Raw genomic sequence first — 17,308 nt, forward strand, 5'->3', positions numbered from 1 at the left:
ACTGGGTGTTAGAGTAAAGAAATAAAACCAAGAGATACACTTTCCTATTTTTTTACGGAAATGTAAGCATTTTTGAGGCTTGACTTGAGAACCGATTAAGCTGGTAAAATTAAGGAAAATAAGATTACTTGTTTATTTTAAAAGAGTATTAGCTCAATTATGCAGTTTTATTTAGAGACACCATTGTTAGTTTCCAGCATGCATTGCATATGGCTGGAAATGGATATTAATATTTAAATTAAGTGTTGTTTAATGTGTTTTTGAGTGAAGGGAAACATCTGTTATTGTATATGTTATTTTAGGTTTGACATTTGAAATATTTTCTGTTATGTTGAAGTTTTGACTGTTACCATTGTGCAGAAGTTTAGAGCTTATTGTTAGGTTTTGATTTGAATAACTGCAAGTATTATGATTATTATTATGAAGAATGTTGCTTTGTTCAATGAGCAATAACTTTGCTAATGCTATAGTGCAATAACAAGTTTGTTTCTGCTTGCGCCAGCATGAAACAGACTATTGAATAACATAACTGAAAGTAAAATATAAACAGGTAATTTCAAGTCTCTCTCTCTCTCTCTCTCTCTCTCTCTCTCTCTCTTTTTCTCTCTCTCTCTCTCTCTCTATATATATATATATATATATATATATATATATACAGTCTTGTTCAAAATAATAGCAGTACAATGTGACTAACCAGAATAATCAAGGTTTTTAGTATATTTTTTATTGCTACGTGGCAGACAAGTTACCAGTAGGTTCAGTAGATTGTCAGAAAACAAACAAGACCCAGCATTCATGATATGCACGCTCTTAAGGCTGTGCAATTGGGCAATTAGTTGAAAGGGGTGTGTTCAAAAAAATAGCAGTGTCTACATTTGACTGTACAAACTCAAAACTATTTTGTACAAACATTTTTTTTTCTGGGATTTAGCAATCCTGTGAATCACTAAACTAATATTTAGTTGTATGACCACAGTTTTTTAAAACTGCTTGACATCTGTGTGGCATGGAGTCAACCAACTTGTGGCACCTCTCAGCTGTTATTCCACTCCATGATTCTTTAACAACATTCCACAATTCATTCACATTTCTTTTCTTTCGTTTACTAGTGTGTTTTGGGTCATTGTCTTGTTGAAACAACCGTTTCAAGGGCATGTCCTCTTCAGCATAGGGCAACATGACCTCTTCAAGTATTTTAACATATGCAAACTGATCCATGATCCATGGTATGCGATAAATAGGCCCAACACCATAGTAGGAGAAACATGCCCATATCATGATGCTTGCACCTCCATGCTTCACTGTCTTCACTGTGTACTGTGGCTTGAATTCAGAGTTTGGGGGTCGTCTCACAAACTGCCTGTGGCCCTTGGACCCAAAAAGAACAATTTTACTCTCATCAGTCCACGAAATGTTCCTCCATTTCTCTTTAGGCCAGTTGATGTGTTCTTTGGCAAATTGTAACCTCTTCTGCACATGCCTTTTTTTTAACAGAGGGACTTTGCGGGGGATTCTTGAAAATAGATTAGCTTCACACAGAAGTCTTCTAACTGTCACAGTACTTACAGGTAACTCCAGACTGTCTTTGATCATCCTGGAGGTGATCATTGGCTGAGCCTTTGCCATTCTGGTTATTCTTCTATCCATTTTGATGGTTGTCTTCCGTTTTCTTCCACGTCTCTCTGGTTTTGCTCTCCATTTTAAGGCATTGGAGATCATTTTAGCTGAACAGCCTATCATTTATTGCACCTCTTTATAGGTTTTCCCCTCTCTAATCAACTTTTTAATCAAAGTACGCTATTCTTCTGAACAATGTCTTGAACGACCCATTTTCCTCAGCTTTCAAATGCATGTTCAACAAGTGTTGGCTTCATCCTTAAATAGGGGCCACCTGATTCACACCTGTTTCTTCACAAAATTGATGACCTCAGTGATTGAATGCCACACTGCTATTTTTTTGAACACACCCCTTTCAACTAATTGCCCAATAGCACAGCCTTAAGAGCGTGCATATCATGAATGCTGGGTCTCATTTGTTTTCTGAGAATCTACTGAACCTACTGGTAAATTGTTTGCCACGTAGCAATAAAAAATATACTAAAAACCTTGATTATTCTGGTTAGTCACATTGTACTGCTATTATTTTGAACAAGACTGTATATATAAATCAATTTAAATTGAAAAAACACATTCCACTATTAAGATTTAATTAATCATAAAAAATACTGAAATTTGATGTAATATTATTACCATAATTTTTTTAAGTAGATACTGTGATATATTTTTACAGTATACGTGTAATGAAATTGTGTTATTAAATTACAAAATTAATGTAATTGTTGTATTATTGAGGTAAAATGTGCAATTCAATTAGTTACGAATCATATTAAAAGGAAGTTGCTTTGCATTGATAAAGTAATCCAAACCACATTTATAATGGGTAACTTATAACAGTAAGCAATTACATTTCCAAAGTAACCTTCCTAACACTGAATGTATGTGAGATTCAACACATTCTTTCTGTTGTGTTACTGTGGAATTTCTTTGAATTGTCATGAATTGAATTCTATTTCCTGTCATTCAAATTCAACTTCCTGTGGTGCGGAGTCAATTCAAATTCCAATTCATGAATTGAATGGAGGCCAATTCGGAAATTCTGAATTTTGCACAAGCCTGGGAAATACTAGGGAAATACCCCAATCCACCCAAATTGTCATTATGACTAAATGATCTAATAATGATTCTAAAAAATGTCTAAAAACATTTTGTTATATTTCTCAGAGGATCAACCAGAACATTTTGCAAAACATGGGACCCTTTAATAATCTATTTTGAGAGGAATGCACTCATCCCTCATTAAAGTACCTTGAGACACCCTTAACCCCCTTCCTTTTCCCCCTCTTTTTTTGTATTTCAGTGTTATTTTATTTATTTTTCCTGGCATTTGGGTTGCTGTTTTGGAATGGGAATTGTTTGGGTAAAAAAGATGTAAAAGCAATTGAAAATGTTTGAAGTGTTTTTGTCACAAATTAAGATATTTTTGTAGAGTATAGATTGCAACAACCACGTATAACCACTTTCAAGGCCCAGAAAGGTACTAAAGGCATTGCTAGTGGGACCACAGTGGTTCAACCTTAATGTTATGAACAAAAAATACAAGAAAAAAAAAAGCATCTTTATTCAACAATTTAGTATTTTCCTTGTCAGACTCTTGACAGTGCCAATGTTGCATTCTATGGGGGGTCAGAAAGCTCTTGAATTTCATCCAAAATATCTTAATTTGTTTTCTGAAGATAAACAAAAGTTTGGGATTTGGAAAGAGGGTGAGTAATTAATGACCGAATTTTCCTTTTTGGGTGAACTAAACCTTAAAGGAAACGGACATAAAAAGATTAGAATTAAAATAATGTGACCCAAGCTGGCAAAATTAGTTGTAATGAGCAAATTTTCAAAAAAAAAAATTAATTTCTCCTTTTTTTCCATGGTACCACAATTTTTGATTAACATTAATGAAGCACACAGCCTATATATATTAAGACCTACAGTCATGGGCGTAGATTACGCGGGGGTTTCCCCCTCATTTTTAATAAGTTAACAGTGACGCTAAAAACAGCTTTCTCTAATCTCGGTTGATAGCGTGCTTCTTGAAGTCACGGGCAAGTGTATTTACATAGAAACCAATGTGAATACATCAAGATTTAAATTCAGAGACAAAAAATAATCTATGCATGACCTGCAATTTTATTCGAATCTAAATATGAGGAGGGCGCTCTCACAGAAAGTCCAAAAGTGGATTTGTAGAAGTAATACAATCAATCAATCAATCAATCAACTTTATTTATATAGCGCTTTTACAATCACGATTGTGTCAAAGCAGCTTCACAGTGTAAAACAGGATAATATTGTGACAAAATTAGATTTGGCTGTACAGTCGTACTGGAGAAAACAGTGATGTTATCAGCTTATTTTAATTTATCATATAGCAACAATGTTGGCAGATCAGTAGGGGTGTGCATTGGCACTGCCTTCACGATTCGATTCGATTACTATTCACCAGGTAACGATTCGATTCAATTCGATTCTACGATGCGTTGTGATGCATCAAAATTCTACTGCACACAAAGCAAATTTTTCATCAGTCATGAGGCAATACAAGATATTAAACAACATATTGTATTGGCTGCTGTGTCTCTTGTCATCTTTGACATAAAAGTTATTAAATAAAATAAAATGTAATTAAATAAAATTAAATAAAAAGGCAATTAACCCTTAAATGCATGACTGTTTCACCAAACATTCTTACATATTCAGGTCGTTAGCGACCCAGATCTATATTTAACATGGATAGACCTCTACCTGTCGTGATAATATATAAAACTCCTGATTTTAGAGTAACAGCTACAGAAGAATAAAATAAAACCTATTTCGTTACCTTTTGGAGCTTGGAAGGATTCAGTGTGAGCAGATGTTTAATACCATCATCACTCGTCAGAGCTCGTTTACCAGTACTTTCAGCATCTGCCTCATATTCGGGATCTCCAGCATATTCTCCAAACTCATTTTCAACGTCTTCAAAATCAATATTTTGATCCCTGACAGCTTCTTGACCCCATCCATCATCAAGAGACAGTGACACTAACATATGATTGTGTTTAGTACTTGCTCTCTGAAGTAAATCACTAACCCATTTCAAGTTTTGCAGATTATAATTATTGTTTCGTTTTCTGTCAGAGGTAACTATGAGTCAAACGTCACTTCATCATTGGGTATCAGACATTGCCACCTTGTGGAATAAAGGTGAATTGCGCCCGGAACAGGAAGTATTTGAAACTTCACAACTTTATCGTCCGCCAGAAAATAAACAGTGACATAATCGATTATGGCACTTTGCCGCATCGATGCTGAATCGTTAATGCCCCGCATCGCGATGCATCGCCGAATCGATTATTGTTGACACCCCTACAGATCAGTATTTAAGTTTATAGAATTAAATAAGACCTAATTCATACATTTTATTTGTATAATAAGTTGAATAACTTTAATCATATTTTTAGTGTCCCCAACTGAGCAAGCCAAGCAAAAGGCGACAGCCACGAATACCCAGAATACCCTGCCACGCTGGAGCTGCAGCTGAAGGAAAACGTACTCAGTTACTTTCATAACCTTGGTTCCCTGAGAGAGGGAACGAGTAATGTGTATAGGAAAAACTCCTTTTCTCGAGAATATGAAGCAAAACTTTATTAATAAAGGTACCTATGTAAAGCGCAGTGCAGCTGCACGGCAATAGCCAGGCGCGAGGAGCGCTCTGATTGGCCGGGCCGCGGCAACTGCAGGAACCAATGGTGAGGCAGCTGAGAGGAACGAACCAATGGGGGCGCTCCAGAGAGACCACCGAAAAAGGGGCCTAAATTTGCATACAGGAGGCTATATAAGACCCTGTTTCGCCATAGGTGTCAGGTTTTAAAAATCGACTGAAGCGACACCTGAGAAGCACGAACACGGCGCAGAACGCAATACTCGTTCCCTCTCTCTCAGGGAACCGAGGTTACGAAAGTAACCGAGTACGTTCCCTATCGAGAGGTTCCTCGTATTGCGTATGGGAACACAATGTAAAACGCTGTGTGTGCTGACTGACCCAAAATCCCTAACTGAATGAGGGAAAGTCAAAAAACCTTGAGAGACCGACACAGATGGGCTTCGTATGGGAAATGAAAGAACCAGAAGAGTCGGTTCGTTTGAACACCTGACCGGACATATTTGGATCTATGGTAGAGTGTAATGGTGCTTAAGAACGATTGTGTAAAAGCGGAACGCAATAGCAATGGTGTTGCCAGGGCTGCAGAAGGGCCCTTAGACGGAGAAGCTTGTAAAGCTGGGACCTCCAAATTGTAGAATCTGATAAAAGTGGACAGAGAGGCCCAGCCTGCCGCCGCACAGATATCTTCCATGGAAGTGCCACATGACCAAGCCCAGGACGTGGCTATGCCTCTAGTGAAGTGGGCTTTAATGCCTGTAGGACAGGTTAGGTTCTTAGACCTATATGCTAGTGAGATCGCATCCACTATCCAGTGTGAGAGTCCTTGTCTCATGACAGCACAATCTTAGTGCGGCCACCGAAGCAATGAAGAGCTGATCCGACTGTCTGAAATGGGGGTGAAGCGCTCTAGATACAATCTCAATGCTCTGACTGGGCAGAATATGTTTGCGTCTTATTCTCTCTGAGACGCGGGTAAAGGAAGCAGTGTAATGACCTGCATACTGAAAAGGGTTGATAGCACTTTGGGTATAAAACCATATATCAGTTTGAACACAACCTAGAAGTTGTTGGACCCGAACTCAAGACAGGAAGGGCTCACGGAGAGTGCGTGTAAGCCACCCACTCCTTTAACCAAGGCAAAAGCCAGCAGAAAAGCTGTTTTGAGTGATAAGTGCTTCAAGCTCGTGGTCTGAAGTGGTTAGGAGGGGGGACACTCACTGCTTCTAAAACCACGGCGAGGTCCCAAATAGGGACTGAGGAAGGGCGAGGCGGGTTTAATCTCCTGGCCCCTTTAAGAAAACGTACAATAAAATCACTTTTCCCTAGTGAATGTCCCGCGATCTGAGCGTGGTTAGCTGCTATGGCGGTGACATAAACTTTGAGCGTAGAGGGGAACGACCCCCATCCATTAGCTCTTGGAGAAAAGCGAGCAGTTCCGCCAGTTCGCATGAGTGTGCGTCAATTTTTCGTGCAACACACTGATTAGAAAACCACTGACCACTTCAAAGCAGAGCCGCCTGATAGCAGGGGCTCTAGCTTCCGAAATAGTGTTCAAAAATTGTCAGAGAGGTTTCCGGATACCCGTTGACTGGCAATACGTGGAGACAAAGACAGCTCGGGACTGGGATGGAAGCCATTCTACAATGCCGTTATGCTCTAGTCTAGACTGAAAGCGTGAGTGAAGACAAGCGTGTTTGACCACAGGCTAGCTCACTGCAATATTTACATCTTCAGTCACCTGAACCAAGGGAACTGGGAGAATATAAGGAACTCCATGGTGTAATCCGGCTGCGGCGGGATTTATTTGTGAGTTTGTGGGGCTGAATTAACAGTGCTTATGTAGGGATGCACACTGTGTAGTGGACAGAGGTGGACAAATTACATAACTCTATTACTTGAGTAAAAGTAAAAGTACTACTGGTCAAATATTACTCCGTTACAAGTGAAAGTTGTAAAAACAGATTTTTACTCAAGTAAAAGTACAGAAGTATTTGTTTTCAAAAGTACTTAAGTATAAAAGTAAATTTCCTTTTTTTATGCCAATGCATTATTTTATTATTGTTGTATAAATGCACACTGTCATCATGGTTTAAGCCAGGCAGTGATGCTCCATCTGACATACTACCATACGACAAACTCATTGAAATACTTGTATATAAGTTACAAAGCCCTTTACAAAGCTGCTGTCACTTTAAGGCCGAATGCACGGATCCAATACACTGATACACATCTGATATTCTCCCAACTTTACCTTTCTCTTTCTCCCAGATGTTTATATTTTTAATATTTTATAAGACATGCACCAAGTGTATGCCAACTAAATTAACCTTGATTTTTTTTTTTAAACTGAAACATACTTTCAAAGTATGGCTATGGGTGCACACACTTGTGCCTAAGAACCGTCTTCTTCCATTTTCCATCAGTGTTCAAAAAAAGTTGGGGAAATGTATATGACTATAAGAGTGATTCCTGATAGACTGTCTGAAACAACAACAAAAAACCTTTTAAAGATGGAAAAAATCATCCACCAGCTTTCAGAGCTGCAACAGAAACGACTTTCGACCTTGATAGAAATGTAGTGGAGTAAAAAGTATGATATTTGTCTTTCAAATGTAGTGAAGTAAAAGTCATAAGTTTCCAGAAAAAATAATACTCCAGTAAATTACAGATACTCAAAAAGTGTACTTAAGTACAGTACTCAAGTAAATGTACTTAGTTACTGTCCATCTCTGGTAGTGGACACATTGTCTACGGTGTCAAAACCTCTCCAGCCGCCTGAATAGAGGGGACTGGAAGAAGTGATAGAGTGAAAAAAGGCTTAGCTTGGTAGTAATATTCCGACGCCGTTATGCTCTGACAGTGAGCGCGTGCTATGACGTAAGCACGCTCTAGTCAGCGAATGCTACCATGACAAGGCTGCCATTACAACTTCCATTGCAGTAAGCGCACGCTGCAGTGAGAAACGGCTGTGACGTAAGCCACGTTCTTGACATATCCAACAGTCCGAGTTCGCTCGTCTAAATTACTCTAGTATTCTCTGTCCGCGGCGCTTCTTCAGCACGGCGGCAGAGTGACGAGAGCTTTGGTTCGAGTTTGTTTATATATTCTAGTATTCTCTGTCCGCGGCACTTCTTATCGCGACTGAATGAGAGAAGAGGAAGAGTGAGGAAAACTCTGTCTGTCCGCGGCTCTTCTTAGCGCGACTGAACAAGAGAAGAGGAAGAGTGAGGAAAAACTCTGTCTGTCCGCGGCGCTTCTACAGCACGGCGGCGGCAGTGTGACGGGAGCTTCGGCTCGAGTTAGTTTATTTACTCTAGTATCTGACCGTGGCACTTCTTCAGCGCGATTGAACGAGAGAAGAGGAAGAGTGAGGAAAAACTCTTGTCTGTCCGCGGCGCTTCTTCAGCACGGCAGCGGCATAGTGACGAGAGCTTTGGCTCGAGTTGGTTTATTTACTCTAGTATTCTCTGTCCGCAGCGCTTCTTCAGCGCGACTGGACGAGAGACGAGGAAGAGTGAGGAAAAACTCTGTCTGCCCGCGGCGCTTCTTCATCACGGCGAGATGCCTCCACCACATCTCGTGGTGGAGGCATGGTGACGAGAGCTTCGGCTCTATTTACTCTAGTATTCTCTGTCCGCGGAGTTTCTTCAGCGCGACTGAACGAGAGAAGAGGAAGAGTGAGGAAAAAACTCTGTCTGTCCGTGGCGCTCTTTCAGCACCGTGGCGGCAGTGTGACAAGAGATTTGGCTCGAGTTGGTGTATTGACTCTAGTATTCTCTGTCCGCCGCGCTTCTTCAGCGCGACTGAACGAGAGAAGAGGAAGTGAGGAAAAAAAAACTGTCTGTCCGCGGCGCTTCTTCAGCGTGGTGGAGGCATGGTGACAAGAGCTTCAGCTCGAGTTGGTTTATTTACTCTAGTATTCTCTGTCCGCAGCGCTTCTTCAGTGCGATGGAACGAGAGAAGAGGAAGAGTGAGGAAAACTCTGCGGTGGCAGTGTGAGGAGAGCTTTGGCTTGAGTTTGCTCATGTGCTCTAACATTGTCTCTCCGCGGTGCTTCTACAGCGCGATGGAATGAGAGAAGAGGGAGAGCTCTGTCTTTCCGCGGGGCTTATTCGGCGAGGCGGAACGAGAGAATCCTTGCATAGAACAAGCCTGTAAGCTCTTTGAAGTGGCGTTGCAACGACAACACACACACACACACACAACAACAACAACAACAACATAGACACACAGAATAAAGGATATTATATATTATATAAAGGATATATAACGCCGGATGGCGCAGCTGGAACGCAGGTGGCTGAAGGCGGAGACCCGGTGGGAATCCGGCGTCCTCAGGTTTGCAGGGATGTTCCGCTGGTTGCTTTTTGACTATGGTTTGCTTGATTCCGGAGGACAGCGATGGTGTCGCTGAAGGAGATAAAATCTGACACCTATGGCGAATCAGGGTCTTATATAGCCTCCTGTATGCAAATTTAAGCCCCTTTTTCGGCGGTCTCTCTGGAGCGCCCCCATTGGTTCGTTCCTCTCATCCGCCTCACCATAGGTTCCTGCAATTGCCGCGGCCCGGCCAATCAGAGCGCTCCTCGCGCCTGGCTATTGCCGTGCAGCTGCACTGCGCTTTACATAGATACCTTTATTAATAAAGTTTTGCTTCATATTCTCGAGAAAAGGAGTTTTTCCCATACGCAATACGAGGAACCTCTCGATAGGGAACAATCGTTATGAATGATGAAACATGACGACGACAATCAGACGATTGCTACAATATATGCTTTATGTGTTTTTTTCAAGCCATCTCAATGTAGGCTATTTATTGACAATAAAGTAGGGCTATATCATATGAATAATGCAGCTTTTAATGTTTAGTATCTTCTGCTCACCAAGGCTGCATTTATATAATAAAAAATAGTTAAAACAGTAATATTTTGAAATATTATTACAAATTAAAACAGCTTTTTTCCTATGTGTATATAGATAAAAATGTATTCCTATGATCAAAGCTGAATTTATCATCATTACTCCAGTCTTCAGTGTCACATGATCCTTCATTCTCATATGATGATTTTATAATCAAGAAACATTTATGATTATAATCTGTGTTGAAAACAGTTGTGCTGCTTAAAAATGTTGTGGAAACCATGATAGCCTACATGTTATTTTTCAGGATTCTTTAATGAATAGAAAGTTCAATGGACAGCATTTATTGCATTTATTAAATAAGTTATCTTTTATAATATTAAACATATCACTTGTGATCAATTTAATGCATGTCTGATCAATAAAAGTATTAATTTCTGTCTTTTTTAATTTGACCACAAATGTTTAGATGGTTTCCACAAAAATTAAGCAACACCATGATCAGCACAACTGATAATAATCATAAATGTGTGTTGATCATCAGATCCTCATATGAGAATGATTAGTGAAGGATCATGTGACACTGAAGACTGGAGTAATGATGATAAATTCAGCTTTGATCACAGGAATAAATTACACTTTACTATATCTTCACATAGAGAACAGCATGGTTTACATCAGAATATATATATATTTTTTTACATTGCATAAAATCTATGGAGTCTTAATGCACAAGTGTTTGTAGTATATAAACCAATCATAAAATTGGCATAAAAAATAGGAGAATAATATTATAGATATTAATTAGAGGTTATTGTTCAGCAGTGTATTTGATATCTTGCCCAATTAAAAGCAAGAGATGCGATAAATTATATTGGTCCAAAAAAAAAAAAAAAACGGTATTACGACATTTCTGTCCCCCTCACTTTTGAGAAGATGGCTACGCCCCTGTCTGTCATAATGTACTCGTGCTTATGTCATTCCAAACACTGCTGGCTTCTTTCTTCAGCATAACAAAAAATAACCCATAACTTTCAAGCTCCCAAAGAGAACTTAAGTTCACACTTGGCATGCTTGGTTGGATTAAAGCAAACCCTTGTGCGATTGCTCTGTTAGCGTGGTTCATTTGAATAAGTGTGAACGCAGCCATCTGAACCCTGGTGCCGCTTCCAAGCGAACTCTGATGCCGTTCAAATGTAATATGAACGCAAAGCAGACCAAAGACATGTAAATGAACCAAAAACTGGATTTTTTATTGAATGAGTCCACTCAAAAACATCCACTATGGCTTCACTACAAATGACTGTTCCCTCAAATAGTGCACTATTGACAGCTATAGGGGGCAATTTATATTATATAATGAGAATTTTCCAAACCGTGTTTTTGTCTTACCCTGAATCATTATGGTGCACTTATAATAGGTGTTTATACTGGGACTATTTCAGACCGGTCTGGTAGGAACCGCGGAGAAGTAAAGTCCCTGCGTGACTCGCCATAGACAAAAACAGAGAGAAGTAGCTCCGGCTGTAATGTTCTTGCGCAAGAATGCAGTTCTAATTATTAACTGCTAGAGCACAAAAAGTTATGGACTGCAGCATTAAGTGGCCTTTAATTTAAATAATATTGTATATTATTTACACTACAAGTCTATTCAATACAGTTGTGCAAATGGATGCTTTACATACATACATAGGTGTGCTTCTTTTTCATAAGGGCACAGCTTTTGTTTTGTTTTGGGTTTTTTTCGATGTACAAAATCAATGAATAAAAAAATATATTAAAAAACTGTATTCTGTTAACTGCCCAAACTCTCATTCTCATTACTGAGCACTGCCACCTAGCAATGTCCTAACCACCCAGTACAATCTGGACACTACAGAGCAAAAACACTTAAAACATAGGTAACACTTTAGCCAGAAGGGTCCAGAATTATACATTAGTTAAGCATAAATTCACTAGCAATAAATTATGAATATAAGATATTAATTGCCACACATCCAATGTTCCTTAAAATGTTTATTAAGCACACACACACACACACACACACACACACACACACACACACACACACACACACACACACACACACACACAGATTACGTTTACACGGACAGCAGTAATCTAATTATTGACCTTATTCTGGATAAGACAATATTCTGATTAAGGTGTCTACATGACTTGCTTTGGATAATTACTTGAATAATTCGTTCATGTTCTCGTTTTTCATATTCTCATTATAGTTCATATGCTCATTATAGAACATAGATCGATTAATGAGATAAAAATCGATAAAAAGATAAGCGGGACTTTTCCGCCATTTGTTGTTTTGTACACGTGGTTATATTTATTATAATTCAAATTCTGTTTTATTGGCCACAATATTATTGATAATTGTTGAAAGGGTCACTTTTGATAAATTTTCAAACAGGGCATGGCTCGAACCCTCAAAGCCCTCCCCTTTGCACTAGTGTGTGCGTAACTTTATGTGTGCTGTCACAAAATGCAGCGAAATCTCAGACACAAAGTTAATAGTTAGATTAAGGTGTGTACATGTCTGTAATGCTCTCCGATAATGAGACTAAAATAGGCATACTCCACGTGTCTTAATCTGATTTGCGTTAAGTTCGATTATGACTTTAGAAATCGTATTGTCTTAATCAGATTAATATCGGAGCATTGTTGTCCATGTAAACGTACTCACTCACTCACTGTCTCACTCACTCACTCACTCACTCACTCACTCACTCACTGTCTCACTCACTCACTGTCTCACTCACTCACTCACTCACTCACTCACTCACTCACTCACTCACTCACTGTCTAACTCACTCACTGTCTCACTCACTCACTGTCTAACTCACTCACTGTCTCACTCACTCACTGTCTCACTCACTCACTGTCTAACTCACTCACTGTCTCACTCACTCACTCACTCACTCACTCACTGTCTCACTCACTCACTCACTCACTGTCTAACTCACTCACTGTCTCACTCACTCACTGTCTCACTCACTCACTCACTCACTGTCTCACTCACTCACTCACTTACTGTCTCACTCACTCACTCACTGTCTCACTCACTCACTCACTGTCTCACTCACTCACTCACTGTCTCACTCACTCACTGTCTCACTCACTCACTGTCTCACTCACTCACTCACTCACTCACTCACTCACTCACTCACTCGCTCACTGTCTCACTCACTCACTCACTGTCTCACTCACTCACTCACTGTATCACTCACTCACTGTCTCACTCACTCACTCACTCACTCACTCACTCATTCTCTCTCTCACTCACTCACTCACTCACTCACTCACTCACTCACTCACTCACTCATTCTCTCACTCACTCACTCACTCACTCATTCTCTCACTCACTCACTCACTCACTCACTCACTCCCTCATTCTCTCACTCACTCACTCACTCACTCACTCACTCACTCACTCACTCACTCACTCACTCACTCATTCTCTCACTCACTCACTCACTCACTCACTCACTCATTCTCTCACTCACTCACTCACTCACTCACTCTATCACTCACTCACTGTCTCACTCACTCACTCACTCACTCATTCTCTCACTCACTCACTCACTCACTCACTCACTCACTCACTCACTCACTCATTCTCTCACTCACTCACTCACTCACTCCCTCATTCTCTCACTCACTCACTCACTCACTCACTCACTCACTCACTCACTCACTCACTCACTCACTCATTCTCTCACTCACTCACTCACTCACTCATGTGTGCATGTGCTTGGATCTATAATTGCAGATTGCACTTGGGGATTCTCTCTGGGTTTCTTAATCCAGCTCTGATTCTCATTCCAACACAGGAACACATGAGGGCTCAGCCAGATCCAATGGAAAATACTTTTTGAAGAAAGCACTCATTTTCTTCTCTTTAGTACTTTCTGAAAAAGTAAGAAAATAAATAATATGTTATTAGAAACATCACTAACCACAGAACTGAACAACTAGTTGTTAATGACGTTAAATGCCGTTGTCACTCCTGAAACTTTTTACAGTGTGTTCGTGGACATTGTTATATTGCATCTCAAATGCTTTGTTGACCTTCACCTCTTGGGCAGTTCATTTCAGGAGAATCATTCATGCCATTACTGACATCCACCTTCCGATCTTCTGCAGACACAGGTTCAGTATCAGGCAGATCCAACGGGAAATACTTTTTTAAGAAAGAACTTATTTTCTTCTCTTTAGTACTTTCTGAAAAAGAAGAAAACAAATAATATGTTATTAGAAACATCACTAACTGCAGGTCAAAAACAAATAATTAGTCTAACTTGAAATACATTTCTGTTTGCATCTCAATTGTTCTGCACACACACAGTTCAGTAATGTAGCAGTAAAGACCACATTTACAAAAACTATATGCAGTGTGTACGGAACAGAACTGAACAACTAGTTGTTAATGACGTTAAATGCAGTCGTCATTCCTGAAACTTTACAGTGTGTTCGTGGACATTGTAACATTGCATCTCAAATGCTCTGTTGACATTCACCTCTTGGGCCGTTCATTTCAGGAGAAGCATTCATGCCATCACTGACATCCACCTTCCGATCTTCTGCAGACACAGGTTCAGTGTCAGGCGGATCCAACGGGAAATACTTTTTGAAGAAAGCACTTATTTTCTTCTCTTTAGTACTTTCTGAAAAAATAAGAAAACAAATAATATGTTATTAGAAACATCACTAACTGCAGGTCAAAAACAGATAATAAGTCTAACTTGAAAAAAAATTTCTGCTTGCATCTCAATCGTTCTGCACACACACAGTTCAGTAATGTACAGCAGTGACGACCACATTTACAAAAACTATACGCAGTGTGTACGGAACAGAACTGAACAACTAGTTGTTAATGACGTTAAATGCAGTCGTCATTCCTGAAACTTTACAGTGTGTTTGTGGACATTGTAACATTGCATCTCAAATGCTCTGTTGACATTCACCTCTTGGGCCGTTCATTTCAGGAGAAGCATTCATGCCATCACTGACATCCACCTTCCGATCTTCTGCAGACACAGGTTCAGTGTCAGGCGGATCCAACGGAAAATACTTTTTTAAGAAAGAACTTATTTTCTTCTCTTTAGTGCTTTCTGAAAAAAAAAGAAAACAAATAATATGTTATTAGAAACATCACTAACTGCAGATCAAAAATGAATAATTAGTCTAACATGAAAATAAATTTCTGTTTGCATCTCAATCGTTCTGCACACACACAGTTTAGTAATTTACAGGAGTGTCGACCACATTTACTCAAACTATACACAGTGTGTATGGAACAGAACTGATAGTTGTTAAATGACGTTAAATGTGGTCGTCACTCCTGAAACTTTACAGTGTGTTCGTGGACATTGTAATATTGCATCTCAAATGCTCTGTTGACATTCACCTCTTGGGCCGTTCATTTCAGGAGAAGCATTCATGCCATCACTGACATCCACCTTCCGATCTTCTGCAGACACAGGTTCAGTGTCAGGCGGATCCAACGGGAAATACTTTTTGAAGAAAGCACTTATTTTCTTCTCTTTAGTACTTTCTGAAAAAAGAAGAAAACAAATAATATGTTATTAGAAACATCACTAACTGCAGATCAAAAATTAATAATTAGTCTAACATGAAAATAAATTTCTGTTTGCATCTCATTCGTTCTGCACACACACAGTTCAGTAATTTACGGGAGTGTCGACCACATTTACTCAAACTATACACAGTGTGTATGGAACAGAACTGATAGTTGTTAAATGACGTTAAATGTGGTCGTCACTCCTGAAACTTTACAGTGTATTCGTGGACATTGTAACATTGCATCTCAAATGCTCTGTTGACCTTCACCTCCTGGGCCGTTCATTTCAGGAGAAGCATTCATGCCATTACTGACATCCACCTTCCGATCTTCTGCAGACACAGGTTCAGTGTCAGGCGGATCCAACGGGAAATACTTTTTGAAGAAAGCACTTATTTTCTTGTCTTTAGTACTTTCTAAAAAAAGAAGAAAACAAATAATACTATTAGAAACATCACTAACTGCAGGTCAAAAATGAATAATAAGTCTAACTTGAAAGAAATTTCTGTTTGCATCTCAATCGTTCTGCATACACAGTTCAGTAATGTACAGCAGTGACGACCACATTTACAAAAATTATACGCAGTGTGTACGGAGCAAAACTGAACAACTAGTTGTTAATGACGTTAAATGTGGTCGTCACTCCTGAAACTTTACAGTGTGTGCGTGGACATTGTAATATTGCATCTCAAATGCTTTGTTGACATTCACCTCCTGGGCCGTTCATTTCAGGAGAAGCATTCATGCCATCACTGACATCCGCCTTCCGATCTTCTGCAGACACAGGTTCAGTGTCAGGCGGATCCAACGGGAAATACTTTAAGATAGGACTCATTTTCTTGTCTATAGTACTTTCTGATAAAAAGAAGAAAACAAATAATATGTTATTAGAAACATCACTAACTGCAGGTCAAAAATGAATAATTAGTCCAACTTGAAAGAAATTTCTGTTTGCATCTCAATCGTTCTGCACACACAAAGTTCATTAATTTATGGGAGTGTCGACCACATTTACTCAAACTATACTCAGTGTGTACGGAACAGAACTGAACAACTAGTTGTTAATGATGTACAATGAGAGATATAAGAGATGACAGATGATAAGACCAGAGATTTATCTCGTCTGTATGTGCAGTGCAAGAAATCACAGGTAAAGTGGTATGAGCCTGGACTTATTCGTGTTGCCAGATCTTGCAAGAAAATCAGCAGAAAAGCTAATAAAATAAATAAATAAATGAAATACTGCAACCCACACCAGAAGACATTAATAACGTCATAAACTCGAACGCTGTATTAGCCAAGCTTAAATAAAATGAAATAAAAACTGCTTGGACATGGCAACACAGCGAGAGTGTGCTCTGAAGTTTCAGGAGTAAGTTGTGGTCCGGATACACATGGAATGATCATTTTGGGGACTCACTCCTGCATTTAAATGTATTCATAACACCTGAAACTTTACAGTGTGTGCGTGGACATTGTAATGTTGACTCTCAAATGCTCTGTTGACATTCACCTTCTGGGACGCTCATTTCAGGGGAAGCATTCATGCCATCACTGACATCCACCTTCCGATCTTCTGCAGACACAGGTTC

This window comes from Pseudorasbora parva, chromosome 21 (genome assembly GCF_024679245.1).
Source record: "Pseudorasbora parva isolate DD20220531a chromosome 21, ASM2467924v1, whole genome shotgun sequence".
Lineage (NCBI taxonomy): Eukaryota > Metazoa > Chordata > Actinopteri > Cypriniformes > Gobionidae > Pseudorasbora > Pseudorasbora parva.